At 47.7% G+C, this 13,713-nt stretch overlaps 1 protein-coding gene across 8 annotated transcripts in view; it reads right to left on the bottom strand.

Moving 5' to 3' along the window:
• LOC110257774 (uncharacterized) overlaps positions 1–13,713 on the bottom strand; it is a 431,217-nt gene that overhangs the window by 12,564 nt on the left and 404,940 nt on the right. For 7 of the 8 annotated variants that reach the window (XR_014834733.1, XR_014834728.1, XR_014834731.1 and 4 more), the window contains one exon: positions 11,061–13,450. The exons of the other annotated variant lie outside the window; for it this stretch is intronic. The gene's annotated coding sequence lies outside the window, so the exon portion shown is untranslated. Of the gene's footprint in view, positions 1–11,060; positions 13,451–13,713 lie in introns of those variants that run through there. 8 annotated transcript variants of the gene reach the window in all.

Genomic DNA, 13,713 nt, shown 5'->3' with positions numbered 1-13,713 from the left:
ACCTGCTCTTGTCGAATTTCTTCCACTTAGAGCCTCTGTATGACTGAATGTTGTCCTTAGTCCTAAACGCCTCTCCTGGATCTGACTCTTCGAATCATCTTGACCTAACATTTCTTAAATCGTGTGTGGATCCTAAAGAGCCATCTTTTTTTTTTTTGGAGTGTTTTGTTATCTTCGTGGTATAGAGATACAGGCTGCCCTCAAAAGACACGTGGAGGAGTTCCTGCTATGGCACAGCAGGTTAAGGATCCGGCATTGTCTCCACGGTGGCGCGGGTTCCATCTTCAGCCCCGGAACTTCCATGTGCCACGGGTAGGTTCAAAAAAAAAAAAAAAAAAAAAGATGCATGGAAAGGGTACTTAAAATGTTTTCAAAGTTTGGTTCGTGGGGAAGTGGAGGGAAGTTTATTTTTTATAATCGAGGTATAACACACATACAGTGAGTGCACAAGCTCTGTACAGCTCAATACACTTTCATATACACATATCTGTGTAACCAATGCCCAAATCAAGTTATAGCATTTTCAACACCCCAGTAGGTTCCTCCAGTGCCTTCCCCCAGCTAACACTTTTCCCCTACAGGGTAACCACTATTCTGGTATCTAAAATCATAGATTAGTTTTGCCTGTTCTTCAAACTCATTGAATGAAATTGATAGGGACAGAGTAGGGAAGTCACACAGGTAGTAGTAGAAGTCCCAGTAGGGACCACAGAGGGAGAAGGAACCCTAGGGAACTTTGCGAGACCCCTGCAGGCTAATGATGGCTCGAGAATGCCATCCGAATGTGGTGGAACCAAACAGGCTTGCTGAACTATAAAACTCTAAATAAAAGCACCACGACAGTCCTAGTTGGACCTCAGAGGGTCAAATACTCTCTGACCCGATAGGGAGGAGGAGGTGGTGATGCAAGCCTACTCCAAGAATGAGGAAGAAGGCGGTTTCTTCCTCCTCCTTCTTTTCCTTGGATTATACAAATGTAGCCCGACCCCGGGCTGTCGGCACTCGGCACTCGCAGTCCCAGAGCCCCTGGGTGGGTGGGTGGTGGGGGAACGGTGGCCCAGCTGGCCTTTCCCGCCCCCTCACCCCATGCTGCTTGCCCCTGTGGGGTCTCAGGGGCTGTTTGAGGATCTATTTTCACTTCGTGATTATTTCATTTTAGATGTTGATTTTTTTTTTTTTTTAACAGGACTGGCAGCTGGACCATCCACCTTCCCACACTCACTGTCCACCCGGCTGCTCCCCCGGCTGCCCTGGCCCTGAAGTGCGGGGGGAGGGGGCAACACTGCGTTACTGAGGAATAGCTGAGCCCCAAGTCTGAAGAGGAGGCCAGGCCAGGGGGGCCCTAGGAAAGGAGGGTTGCAGTGGGCGAGCGGGCTCTCGTCCATCTCAGACGGGGCTGGTCGTGCCAAGGGCTCACAGGTCACTGGTTCTCCAAGTGCCAGGGATGGGCAGGTGGTAGCCCCGAGCCCCTCCCAACACTGTGCCCCGGTGGAGAGAACACGGACCTGTCCTGCCCACCCCCCGGGTCACCCCTTCGGACGTGCCTTTCGTGCGCCTCCCATTAGGACAATCAGTCTGCTCTCCTTTGGAAGCCGCTTTGTCTCTCTCTCCCCTGGCCCCTTGACACCCAGCCACCTGCCCAGGGGTGCCCCTCCTTTTCCACCCCGACCCTTGTGGCCAGCCCAGCTGGTTTTGTAAGATACTGGGTTGGTGCGCAGTGATGGTTTTTTTTTCTTGTAATTTAAACAGGCTCAGCATTGTTAGTTCTATTTAATGGTTTTCAAGTGATTAAATCTGCAGACTATGCAAACCAAGAAAAAAAAATGTAGCCCATCTAATCGTCAGGGCAGAACCTCCTCGCCCGCCTGCTTGTATCCCTCACAAGCATCCTATCTTAAATCTATTTCTTGCCTGTCCCTTTGCTTCTTGCTGAATTCCTCCTGCATTGAAAGAACCTGAGGCTCGTTAAGTCCGGACACCAGGTGAGTGATTCTAATTAAAAAACTGTAGGAGTTCTCATTGTGGCCTAGTGGAAACGAATCCAACAAGGAACCGTGAGGTTGCGGGTTCGATCCCTGGCCCCACTCAGTGGATTAAGGATCCGGCGTTGCCGTGAGCTGTGGTGTGGGTCGCAGATGTGGCTCAGATCCTGAGTTGCTGTGGCTCTGGTGTAGGCCAGTGGCTACAGCTCCGATTAGACCCCTAGCCTGGGAACCTCCATATGCTGTGGGAGCGGCCGTAAAAAAACAAAACCCAAAAACCATGGGTTCAAGTCCCAATCTGGGTTTACGCTGGGTTTGAGTCAGAGGTGTTTCGGTTTCAAAATGATACAGAATGCATTCGTCTTTGCATGGTTTTTTTTGATCAACATTAAACATTTTTTTGTAGTGCCTGCTCTTGCACAATAGGATCATGGGTGTCTCTCAAGTGCGCTGGGATGCAGGTTTGATCCCCAGCCCAGCACACAGTGGCTTAAGGATCTGGCGTCGCCATAGCTTTGGCATAGGTTGCAGCTCTGGCTTGGATCTGATCCCTGGCTTGGGAAGTCCACATGTTGTGGCGCAACCAAAAAAAAAAAATTTTTTTTTTTTTGGCTGCGTCTGCAGTATGTGAAAATTCCCAGGCCAGGAATCAAACCCAAGTTGTTGTTGTGAGAACTCCAGATCCTTAACCCACTGCCCCACAAGGGAACTCCCAGCATTAAATTTTTGAGACTCATCTGGGTTGTTGGAGCAGCTTATCCTCAAAGAGATGCCATTAATTCTCTTAAAATATTTCGCAAATTCTGTGTTGGCAAGATTGGGGGAAGCTTCAGGCTTTCTGAAAGCGACAACCACAAAGGAGGGGAAATCTTGGATGGGAACCCGTGGAAGTGAATGAGGCAAGATTGGCAGAGTTCTTGGAGCCTCTTTCAGGCTTTTCTGCTCCTTCCTGGATTGCATTTAAGGGCATGGCCAAGTCCAGCAGAGAGCACACCTAAGAGGTGGGGCCTTGGCTTGAGCAATCCTTAAACCTGCAACTCCCTTTATTCAGCCACAGAGCTGAAGCGAAGGCATGGTTCCTGTGTGCTCCTGGTGCGTCCTCCTTTGACTAGGAGAGATTTTCTTGCGGGAATCGCTGTAGCATTGGGAGCTTAACATGGGTGAAGATTATTAACCACGAAGGGATTTAAGAGGAGGGAGGGATAATTCCAGTTGGGAGGACTGAGGAAGGCTTCCGAAAGAAGCTGACACAGCAACTGGACTTTGAAGAAGGAATAAATCAGGCAGGTGACGAAAGGAAGGAATTTCCAAGCAGAGGAACAGTGCTGAGGTGTGGCCTCTGCAGAGAATGGCTAGTGAGCCAGCGTGTCCGGAGCATAAGGAAGGGGGACGGGGGTGGGATGTGGGTGGAGGAAGCTATAGTCGCGAATAGAAAGCTGGTCTGAGGAGTGCGTTGTGCAGACGCTATCGCTTATATGTAGACTCTGATATGTGGCCCAAACGAACCTGTCTACAGAAGAGAAACAAACTCATGGACATGGAGAACAGACTGGTGGTGGCCAAGGGGGAAGGGGAGGGAGGGGGATGGACGGGGAGTTTGGGGTTCGTAGACGCCAACTATTGCCTTTGGAGCGATAAGCAGTGAGGTCCTGCTGCACAGCACAGGGAACTGTCTCTAACCACTTGTGATGGAACAGGATGGAGGATAACGTGAGAAAAGGAATGTGTGTATGTGTATGACTGGCTCACTTTGCTGTACAGCAGAAACGGACAGAACAGTGTAGATCAGCTATAATAAATTTTTTTTTTTTTTTTTGTCTTTTTGTCTTTTGTTGTTATTGTTGCTACTTCTTGGGCCGCTCCCGCGGCACATGGAGGTTCCCAGGCTAGGGGTCGAATCGGAGCTGTAGCCACCAGCCTACGCCAGAGCCACAGCAACTCGGGATCCGAGCCGCGTCTGCAACCCACACCACAGCTCACGGCAACGCCGGATCGTCAACCCACCGAGCAAGGGCAGGGATCGAACCCGCAACCTCATGGTTCCTAGTCGGATCCGTTAACCACTGCGCCACGACGGGAACTCCAATTTTTTTTTTTAAAAAAAGAAAAATGACTCAAATGTCCCCCAAAAATAAAGACTAAGCTGTGGCCAAATTGAGGAGACCGTCAGTAATAGCCTTCAGATCTCGGACTTTGTGCTAGACGCAAAAACAGAGCCATTAAAGATTTTTTTTTTTGTCTTTTTGCCTTTTCTAGGGCCACTCCTGAGGCATATGGAGGTTCCCGGGCTAGGGGTCGAATCAGAGCTGTAGCCACCGGCCTACGCCAGAGCCACAGCAACACAGGATCTGAGCCGTGTCTGCAACCTACACCACAGCTCACGGCAACGCCGGAACCTTAACCCACTGAGCAAGGCCAGGGATCGAACCTGCAACCTCATGGTTCCTAGTTGGACTCATTAACCACTGCGCCACGACGGGAACTCCTAAAGACTTTGAGTAGAGCTGGGAGATGGTAACTCGGGGGGCAATGTGAAGAGTACATTAAACGTGGCTGGAGAAGCAGAGAGAGACTTTGTCCTGCCTCACTGGGACAGATAGTATGACCAAGTGGCTAGCCCATGGATTCTGGAGTCAAAGAAGCCTGGGTTCCAGTTCCGGTTAGAATTCTGCCGCTGTCATTTACTAGCTGTGTGGCCTTGGGTATGTTACCTAACCTCGCTGGACCTGAAGAATGAGGAAAACAATAGCAGCTACTGTTCGGTGCTCTGGCGGATTAGAGGGGATCCCACACTTGCACTATGGGGCACCGGGCCTGCCACGGAATAAGTGCTCGCGATCCGGTTATCCGCTGCTGTTAAAGGCATTTCCCGGGTTCTCTTCGGGGTACTGAGACCTCTGAGAGGTAAGACTTTGTGCGGAGGAGGCTGATGCGTAAATCCTTTCTCTGCTGGCTGTATAACAATGCTTTCTGCTTTGGCACCGGTTCGCTTTGGGACCTTGGAGTGTGTTTGCTGGTGCAGGGAGCTTCTTTTTCCTTCTGCGGGATTGCAAGCCGGCCTGCTTGGCTCGAGATTCCTAGCTGTTTCCCAAAGAGGCCTACAACTGAAGGTTGGGCTTCAAGAATATCTTTTCTCTCCTCTCCTTTGTCAAGTTCACTGTAGGAGTCCCATCCCTGGGGAGGCCCAGAGCCCAGACAAAGGGCAGTGGAGCCCAGTGGAGCTGTCCCAAAAGCCCAGCCCCACAGCTCCCTGCAGCTGCTCAATCAGGAAACTCCTAGGACTTCCTGTGGGGTTTCTCATTTACCTAACCCAGCTTTTCATTATTGCCTCCTAAGAAAAATCTGGAGTCCTTTTTCCTCCTGCATATAAGTGACCTCTCAGGGACAGAGGCCCTGTTAGAGGTATTGAGAATTCTCCTTCCCTGCCACTTAAGTGATGAGCTTCTGACAGGCACAAAATGCATTCTTAATAAGAACCAGGACTGAACTGCATTCTTTCACTCTTGACAGTCAGAAAAGACAGCTCTGGTAAGTAGTGAGTTCCCCATTCCCAGAGGTGTTTAAGCTAGACTACTACTGGTTGTGCTGGTGGTATATATACTACGTGGGGGATAATTGAGAGGTAATTGTTTTAGGGGTTGCTAGACCAGATGACTTTTTAAAGTCCCATCTAGCTCTGAGATTCTGTGATGCACTTGGGCTCACCTGTGGGCTTTCTTGCTTCCCAAATTGGCCAATCTTTGTGTGCCATTCAGCTAACAACACTATCTTTCTTTCTTTCTTTTTTTTTTTAGGGCTGCACCAGAGGCACATGGAAGTTCCCAGGCCAGGGCTTGAATCGGATCTATAGCTGCCGACCTACGCCACAGCCATAGCAACTAGGGATCTGAGTCATGTCTTCGACCTACACCACAGCTCATGGCAACACTGGATCCTTAACCCACGGGGGCCAGGCCAGGGATCGAACCCGCATCCTCATGGATCTTGGTCAGGTTCGTAGCCCGCTCAGCCACAATGGGAGGTCCCCTGACAACACTAGCTTATATCAGGTTCCCTGTAGAGCCCAAGGCCCTCTGGTTTATGAAGCTGTTACTACATTTCCCAAACCCTAATGATTCTTACAGAAAAGGTGATGAGGCAAGTCCGGATCTGCCATCGACTCATGAACTCTGCCTTGTGCCCATCAGAGGCCCCTGGTGGGGACAGGGGCCTTCTCTATGTGGCATGCGCCCATTAGCCCTGCAACAGAGCTGCTGCAGGGGTCTCTCCTGCTGATGTCCGCTCAGTGACTGAGCCCTGGGGCCTGCTCTCCACACCAACAGGAAAGACTTGTGGAGGGAACAAGAAGGGACACAACCAGAGGCAGTAAGGCTGGAGCTCTGGGGCTAGACTTCCTGTGTTTAAAGCCCTTCCTAGCTGTATGACCTTGCGCAAATTATTTAATTTTTCTGAGCCTCAGTTTCCTCACCTGGAATGGGGCTAACAATTTTATCTGTCTCCTCGGGTTGATGTGAGGCTAACATGGTTTAAGTAGTCGCTGTTGTTATTGTTACTCTTATTATTATTACTCTTTGCCTTTTAGGGCTGCACCTGCGGCATATAGAAGTTTCCAGGCTAGGAGCCGAATCGGAGCTGTAGCTGCCGGCCTACACCACAGCCACAGCAATGCAGGATCCAAGTGGTGTCTGCGACCCACACCACAGTTCATGGCAACACCGGAGCCTTAACCCACTGAGCGAGGCCAGGGATTGAACCCGCATCCTCATGAATACTAGCTGGATCTGTTTCTGCTGCACCACAGTGGGAACTCCCATTGTTATTATTGAGCGAGGTATGATATTTATCTTACTCACTTACAACCCCCCCCCCCCCCCCCCGTAAATCCAAAGTTCCTGGTTTCTTTAGGCTTCCCGGCCTCTCCTGCTCCTTTTCCCTTCCCTTCCACTGTCATTGTCAGAGAAACAGCTGAAGAATGCTGCATGGACTTGCCATAAAGCCTATGGCTTGCCTTTCCTGGAAGAAATTTCAATTTAATAGGAAATAATAAGTCCAAGGAAGGAACTGCCAATGACAGACGTCTTGACATTCCCCAGAAGATAGTGAAAAACCCTGGGGATATAGACAGGCTTGTCGATGAGAAAAAGCCAAGTTGCTTGGTGGTTTCAACACTGAGTTGAGTTTCTCTAGTGTTGGGAGGAGTTGGCCGGGAAGCGAGGTCTTGGAAAGCAGGGCTGCGTTTCCACACAAAGAGGCTTGGCTGAGTGGTTACTGGCGCTAGGGAGGGGGGACGCTGGGGGTGCGGGTCAGGTGTTAAACTCTGCTGGAGGTCTTAGCGGCTTCATTGGGGTTAAGTACAAAATTCTCTCAGTGTGGACTTCCCGTCATGGCGCAGCGGAAACGAATCTGACTAGGAACCATGAGGTTGCGGGTTCGATCCCTGGCCTCGCTCAGTGGGTTGAGGATCCGGCGTTGCCGTGAGCTGGGGTGTAGGTCAAAGACACAGCTTGGATCCCGAGTTGCTGTGGCTGTGGTATAGGCCGGCAGCTGTAGCTCTGATTCAACCCCAAGCCTGGGAACCTCCACATGCCATGGGAGTGGCCCTAAAAAAAGCAAAAAAACAAACAAACAAACAAAAACCCAAAAAACAAAAAAAAACACAATAAAATTCCCTCAGAGAAGCCAAACAGTGCTTGTAAGGGGGCATGACCAGACCTGGAGGCAGTAGCCGAATAGCAAACAAAAGAGCCCAGCGGCTGGCACTCGGCCTCATGCGTGTTGCCGCGTTGACCATCCTAAGAGGTGTGTGTGGTGCCCGAGATGAAGTGGCCACAGGGCAGGAAGTTAGCCTTATGCTTTGTGATGAAATAAGTACAGAGTAACTTAGACATTTCTCTGAAACAGAAGATGGGTAACTAACAAGATCTCTGCTCTTGAGTTTCCCCTTGGCCAGCAACGTTCACCCTCATTTATCACCAACCTGCACGAGGAGTTTGAAGTCGTGATCATCTGATTCGCAATGATACAAAGACGGCGGGGGACAGCCTATGTTCTGGATGAGAGAATGCCTTCGAATATCATCTTACATAAATGCAAAGGGAGGACCTAGGTCTGAAAATGCAACTACAGTTTCAAGACTGGGAGAATGTGGGTGACCCGTGAGCCTGGAACACAGAGGTGACAGTGTTAGTTGACTAAGCTCTGTATTTGTCAACAGTGCGCTGTTGCTGCTAAAACAGATAATTGGATCTTAGGTTGTGTTAATGAAATACAGTAGATTCACCTGTCGGAGTTACTGATTTCTGACCATTTTGACCTACCAAATGGCAATGGCATATGGTTAAACATCGCACCAAGCACGGGAGGAGGGATCCTAAACCTGGAGAACGTTACACTAAGTGAAATAAGCCAGACACAGGAGGACACATGTTGTGTGATCTCATTTATATGTGGAATCCAAAAGGTCTACTTCAGGAGTTCCCATTGTGACTCAGCGGGTTGAGAATCCAACATAGTGTCTGTGATGATGTGGGTTTGATCCCTGGCCTCGTCCAGTGGGTTCAGTATTCGGCATTGTCACAAGCTGTGGCATAGATCACGGGTGCAGCTCGGATCCTGCGTGGCTGTGGCTGTGGCGGAGGCTGGCAGCTGCAGCTCCCATTCGACCCCTGGCCTGGGAACCTCCATATGCCACGAGTGTGGCCCTAAAAAAAAAAGTCTACTTCATAGAACCAGAGAATAGAATGATGGTTGCTGGGGGCTGGGGAGTGGGGAAAATGGGCTACACACTTCCAGTTATTAGATGACTGATTTCCGGGGATCTCGAGTGCAGCCTGGTGACCGTAGTTAAGAAAACTGCCTTGAACCTTGCCACGTGCTGAGAGACTAGATCTTAAATGTTCTCGCCACAAACACAAAAAGTGGTGACTATAGTCAGGAGTTATAGACGTGTGAATTAACTTGATTGTGGCAATCCTTTCACAGTGCACGCCTGGATCACATTGTAGACTTTAAATATACACATTTTTAATTCGTCAATTATACCTCCAGAAAGCTGGGGGGAAAAAAAGATGAAGACCCTTTGTGCTCTGCACAGATTGGACCATGTTTACAGGATGGTGCTGGTTCTAGGGGACACATTCTAAGAAGTTTTGCAACAAGAGACACAGAGAATTGCTAGTACAGTCTAGGTTCAAACCCTCGGTACTGAGGGACACGAACAAACTGCTGTCTTCAAACATTAGAGCAGCTGGGAACTGGGAGAGGAGTCCTGGCTAGCTTTGGAAAGCAGCAGAAGGACAAATGAGTGGGGATTACAGAGCCATCAATTTGTATTCGACTTGAGGGAAAGGTCTCTCGCGATTGAGTCTCGTCTTGGGCTGTCAAGATAGCGAGTGAGAGCTCCGGCAGGTGTTGGAGCAGAAGCTGTATATTGTCGAGGGCGTTTATGTACCAGAAAAGGTTTGAACGACTTCATCGCTTGGTTCCCTTGCAGTTCAGAGGAGACTCTGTGATCCAGCTCAACACCGAACCAAAATGGGTTCAGTGCCACTACAGGGGGTAGTTTTTTTACAGCTTAGCATTTTTAGTGTCAAGCAGACCATAGCAAGGCATCAGAATGCTAACTCCACTCATTGGCTTCTTCCAAGTCTTTAGCAGGTTTTGTTTGATCAAACTGAAGAGTAATCTTCTCAAGATGCATTTTTAAAATCTATACTGGAGAATCTGGGTTAGAAATTCCATTGCTTAAATTTCACACTCTGTTGGTTTTTTGAACCCACTTGAGAATTAGCAGCTAGAAGGGCTGAACATAACTCACATGGGTTGGGTTCCAATACTATTTACATTACACTAATTGCAGTTACTTTTCCCAAGAAAAGTAAGTCATGGAGAAGAACCAGAGGATTCTTAAGTATGGAACTTTTTAAATGAGATAATATTTTGTTAAAGTATAGATGACACAAAAAGTAAGTTTCTCTCCAAGTGCAGGAGAGTTTAAAAATGAAGGCACTGAACACTTCAAAATGGATGTATTTTATGGTAATAAATTCTACCTCAATAAAATTGTTTAAACTAGCCAAAATTTGACAAAATGTGTGTGAGGTTGTCAGGGTTAAAGCACTTGCAAGCATGCTCAACGAGCACAGTATTAGGCCGGTACAAGAGCATTTGCCATCAAGTCAGACTGTCTGCATCTGTTACCTGGCCCCTCCGCTTACTAGCCAGGTAAACTCGGCCAAGTCATTTAACTTCTCCAAGCCTCAGGTTCTCTGAGTCAGCTTATCTGGAGGAGGTGGGGAAGGATTGATTGATAGGAATTTGATCAGGATAAAAGAAAGGAAGGCTATTTCAGTCAGAGCAACAGTATGATAAAAGGACTGAATTTTTTTTTTTTTCTTTTTTAGGGCTGCACCTGTGGCATAAGGAAGGAAGTTCCCAGGCTAGGGGTCAAATCGGAGCTGCAGCTGCCAGCCTACGCCACAGCCACAGCATCACCAGATCCGAGGCACATCTGCAACCTACGCCACAGCTTGTGGCAAGACTGGATCCTTAACTCACTGAGTGAGGCCAGGAATTGAGCCCGCATCCTCATGGACAGACAATACGTTGAGTTCTTAATCTGCTGAGCCACAACAGGAACTCCAAAGAACTGATTTTTTTATGGGACAAAGAGCAACTGGCCAGAGTGTGGTTGCAGCCACAATTCCTGGTGTATACACAGTCTCCTGTTTTCATGCCTGATGGATTCCTAAAAATACATATAGAAGTTTGAGAGGGTGAAAAATCCACGGGATAATTATAATACAGGATAGGGTGGGGGGGGTCCCATTTTCAGACAATGAAAAATATTATTGAAAAATCCACATCAACCTGAATGACATAGTCATAGGATTTTGTAAACATTCTCTGACTGCGTTCTCTTCCTTCTCAATTGAGTCACTAGTATCCTAAGTAAAAAACAAACAAACAAACAAACAAACGAAAAACTGAATCCAAAGACTAAGATTACCGAGGCTCTAATTTTGGACCATGTAATGATTTCCATCTTGATCTCGATCATATAATGTCTGAGAGACCTGATTTCTTCTCATCAGTATTGACACTTTTATTATTCTGTTTTCTACTTTCCATTCATTTTTTTTCTTGGTATCTGCATATCACTTTATTATTTTTTCAATTGAAGTATCATTGACGTGCAATATTGTCTTAGTGTCAGTTGCACAACACGGCGATCCAACAATCAAACACATTATGAAATGATCACATGACAAGTCCAGAATCCACGTCTCCCCATACGGAATGATTACAGTAGTACTGACTACATTCTTCCCGCTGTATCTTCCATCCCCGTAGCTTATTTCTTTTATAGCTTCACCCATTTCACCCAACCCCTCCATCCCCTTCTCCTCCAGCCACCACCGCTTTGCTCTCTGTGTCCATTCGGTCGTAGAAAGACTGGATGCAAAGTGAAAAAGCGCATGAACTGCTATGTCCAAAAAAGGTCACGCTGCTGAAATAAGAGTCATCATTACGGGACACCTCGAAATGCCCATACAGTAACGAATGAGCCGTCCGAAGCAGGTGTAGAGATGGGAGTTTTGGGAAACCACCGCACAGTGTCGGAGGCACTGAACGTGTGAGACGGTCAGGAAGGGCCCTCATGCCCCGAAAGACGCGGGGATGGTCGGGGGCGGGGGTCCTGGTGCCTGGGAAGCCCCCGTGCTCCCCTCAGACGGTGGAGCCTGCAGGACAACAGAACCAGCCATTTTGAATAAAGCCTTCCTCAGGTCTTTCAATGAGGCTTGACAGAGCAGGCCTAGCATTTCATTTTGATTATGAATGGAGTCACAGAGCTTTGGAGAGCTGAAATTCCTTAGCAACTCGGTAGCAACCGCTTGAGGTCACGATCTTAATTACAAACTGCCTCAGTTCAAGGGGCACCCCAGCACTTTTCTGAGGACGATTTCAAACAAGATTTGGGACTAGAGATGGATACTTACTTAATTACCTTTTGCCAGAGAAAATGGTACCCGAGCATCTTTCCTCTCCCCAGGCATACGTTTCCGGAAATAACTGGTGATGAAAGAGCCCATTTTCCACTTCCTCCTCCCCATGCTGCCGTCTGCTCCTCGCCTTTGCCTAAGCTGATCTGGGGGCTCCTTTGGTCATTTTTTTTAAACCAGTGAAGCACAGAGCTGAACAAAAGCTTCCACAGTGGCCAATTTGGGAACAATGCGAGAAACTACGTAAAGGACAGGTAACTAAAGCTTTGGTTAAATTCGCTGGAAAACTATTTAACTTTCAGCAAATACCTGCCCAAAGGTAGAAATTATCTAGTTCAACACGCTACCTGCAGCATAAATACGATCAAGGTCTCAAAGGAAAAGAGGGCCATTGCAATTACTTGCAATTGCCGTGTGCTCTTAACTTTTTTCAAAGCGCTCTCCTGCATGGACTTGATCTCATTGTATCCTCATAAGAACCCTATGAGGTGAAGTTGAACAAGAAGTATTAGCTCCGTTTTATAGCTGAGGAAACGTAACCATCGCTGTCTCGTCCACACACACACATACACAATCTGTGTATGTGGACAGGCAAAGATGCTGAACTTCCTTCGAATCTGAGAGAGTGTGGGGAGAGGCAGAGACAAAGGATAGAGAATAAAAACCAGTGCTTTGTTTAGGGTCAGGGGGCTGCTCAGTATCTCCTTCTTTATTCTCTCATTTAAAAAAAAATCACAAAATAGAATCACTGCTTGCTCAACAAGTAAGAGGAAATCGCACGATCTGAGCCTCCGGCGGTGGCTAAAACAGGAAAAGCAAGACCCAGTCACTTGTCTTTAAATAGATCTCATGCTCACAAATACAGTCAAAGCACTTAGGCTCCTTAGAGCTCTAGGTTTCTCCGGGCTCCAGAATTCTTTCTATTCCCCAGGGGGCCATGGGGGAGGGAAGAGAGGGAGATACAAAGAAAAGGGAGGTGCTATTTAATTAAACTGGTAAATCTTTTTCCTTTGAGAAAAATATGGCTTCTTCATATGTGCTTTTGCAACTTTCATATCAGCACGACTGCCAGAGAGTCAGCCTGTGTGTCGGCAAGGGCACTGCTTTTAAGGCTGAGGCGGCATATTAACCACCTCGCAGGGGGTGGCTGTTTTACATACGTCCTGTTTGCAGCAACACAGTAGAGGCAGCCACCATTTTGCTGGCGTCCCTTTGCAGGAATAAAATGGTGGCACAGAGGAAAACTTTGGGATCAAACACGTTTCGGCTGCCTGCCATCATTTTTGACTTCTTCCCAACTTGCGTGTTGATATTGGATGTCATGATACCTAAAATAATTTGAAGGATTTCCAATCCCCCCATCCCCGATTGGGTCCTGTAATATTTAAAATGCTACAACACACAGGCAGGTGATGCTCCTTCTTCCCAAACACATCGTAGTCTCACTTCTTAATTATAATTGCATTCCTAAGAAATGCGGAGAAAAAAAAACCGGCAACAATGAAAGCTAATTTGAACATGGACAAAAGACTTTTTAAAATCTTTTAAGATGTCCTACAGTGAATTGTAGAACTAAGTCTTAAGGCAATGATTTTACTAATTTTCCAAGCCCCCAACCCCCTTTAGTGGCAGAGGCCAGGTTGCAAATTCAATCCAAAATGAATGCTTTCTAATTTTCATTACCGATTAATTTAAGCCCCAGAATCTGGGGCATGTGCTGTAAATGCACA

Source organism: Sus scrofa, chromosome X (genome assembly GCF_054392235.1).
Source record: "Sus scrofa isolate SSC_HxYL_T2T_F1_AM1 chromosome X, Sscrofa_HxYL_maternal_Yorkshire_Landrace_v2.0, whole genome shotgun sequence".
In the NCBI taxonomy this organism is placed as follows: Eukaryota; Metazoa; Chordata; class Mammalia; order Artiodactyla; family Suidae; genus Sus; species Sus scrofa.
Note: the sequence above shows the minus strand (reverse complement) of the source record. Positions and strands in the feature narration are given on the sequence as shown.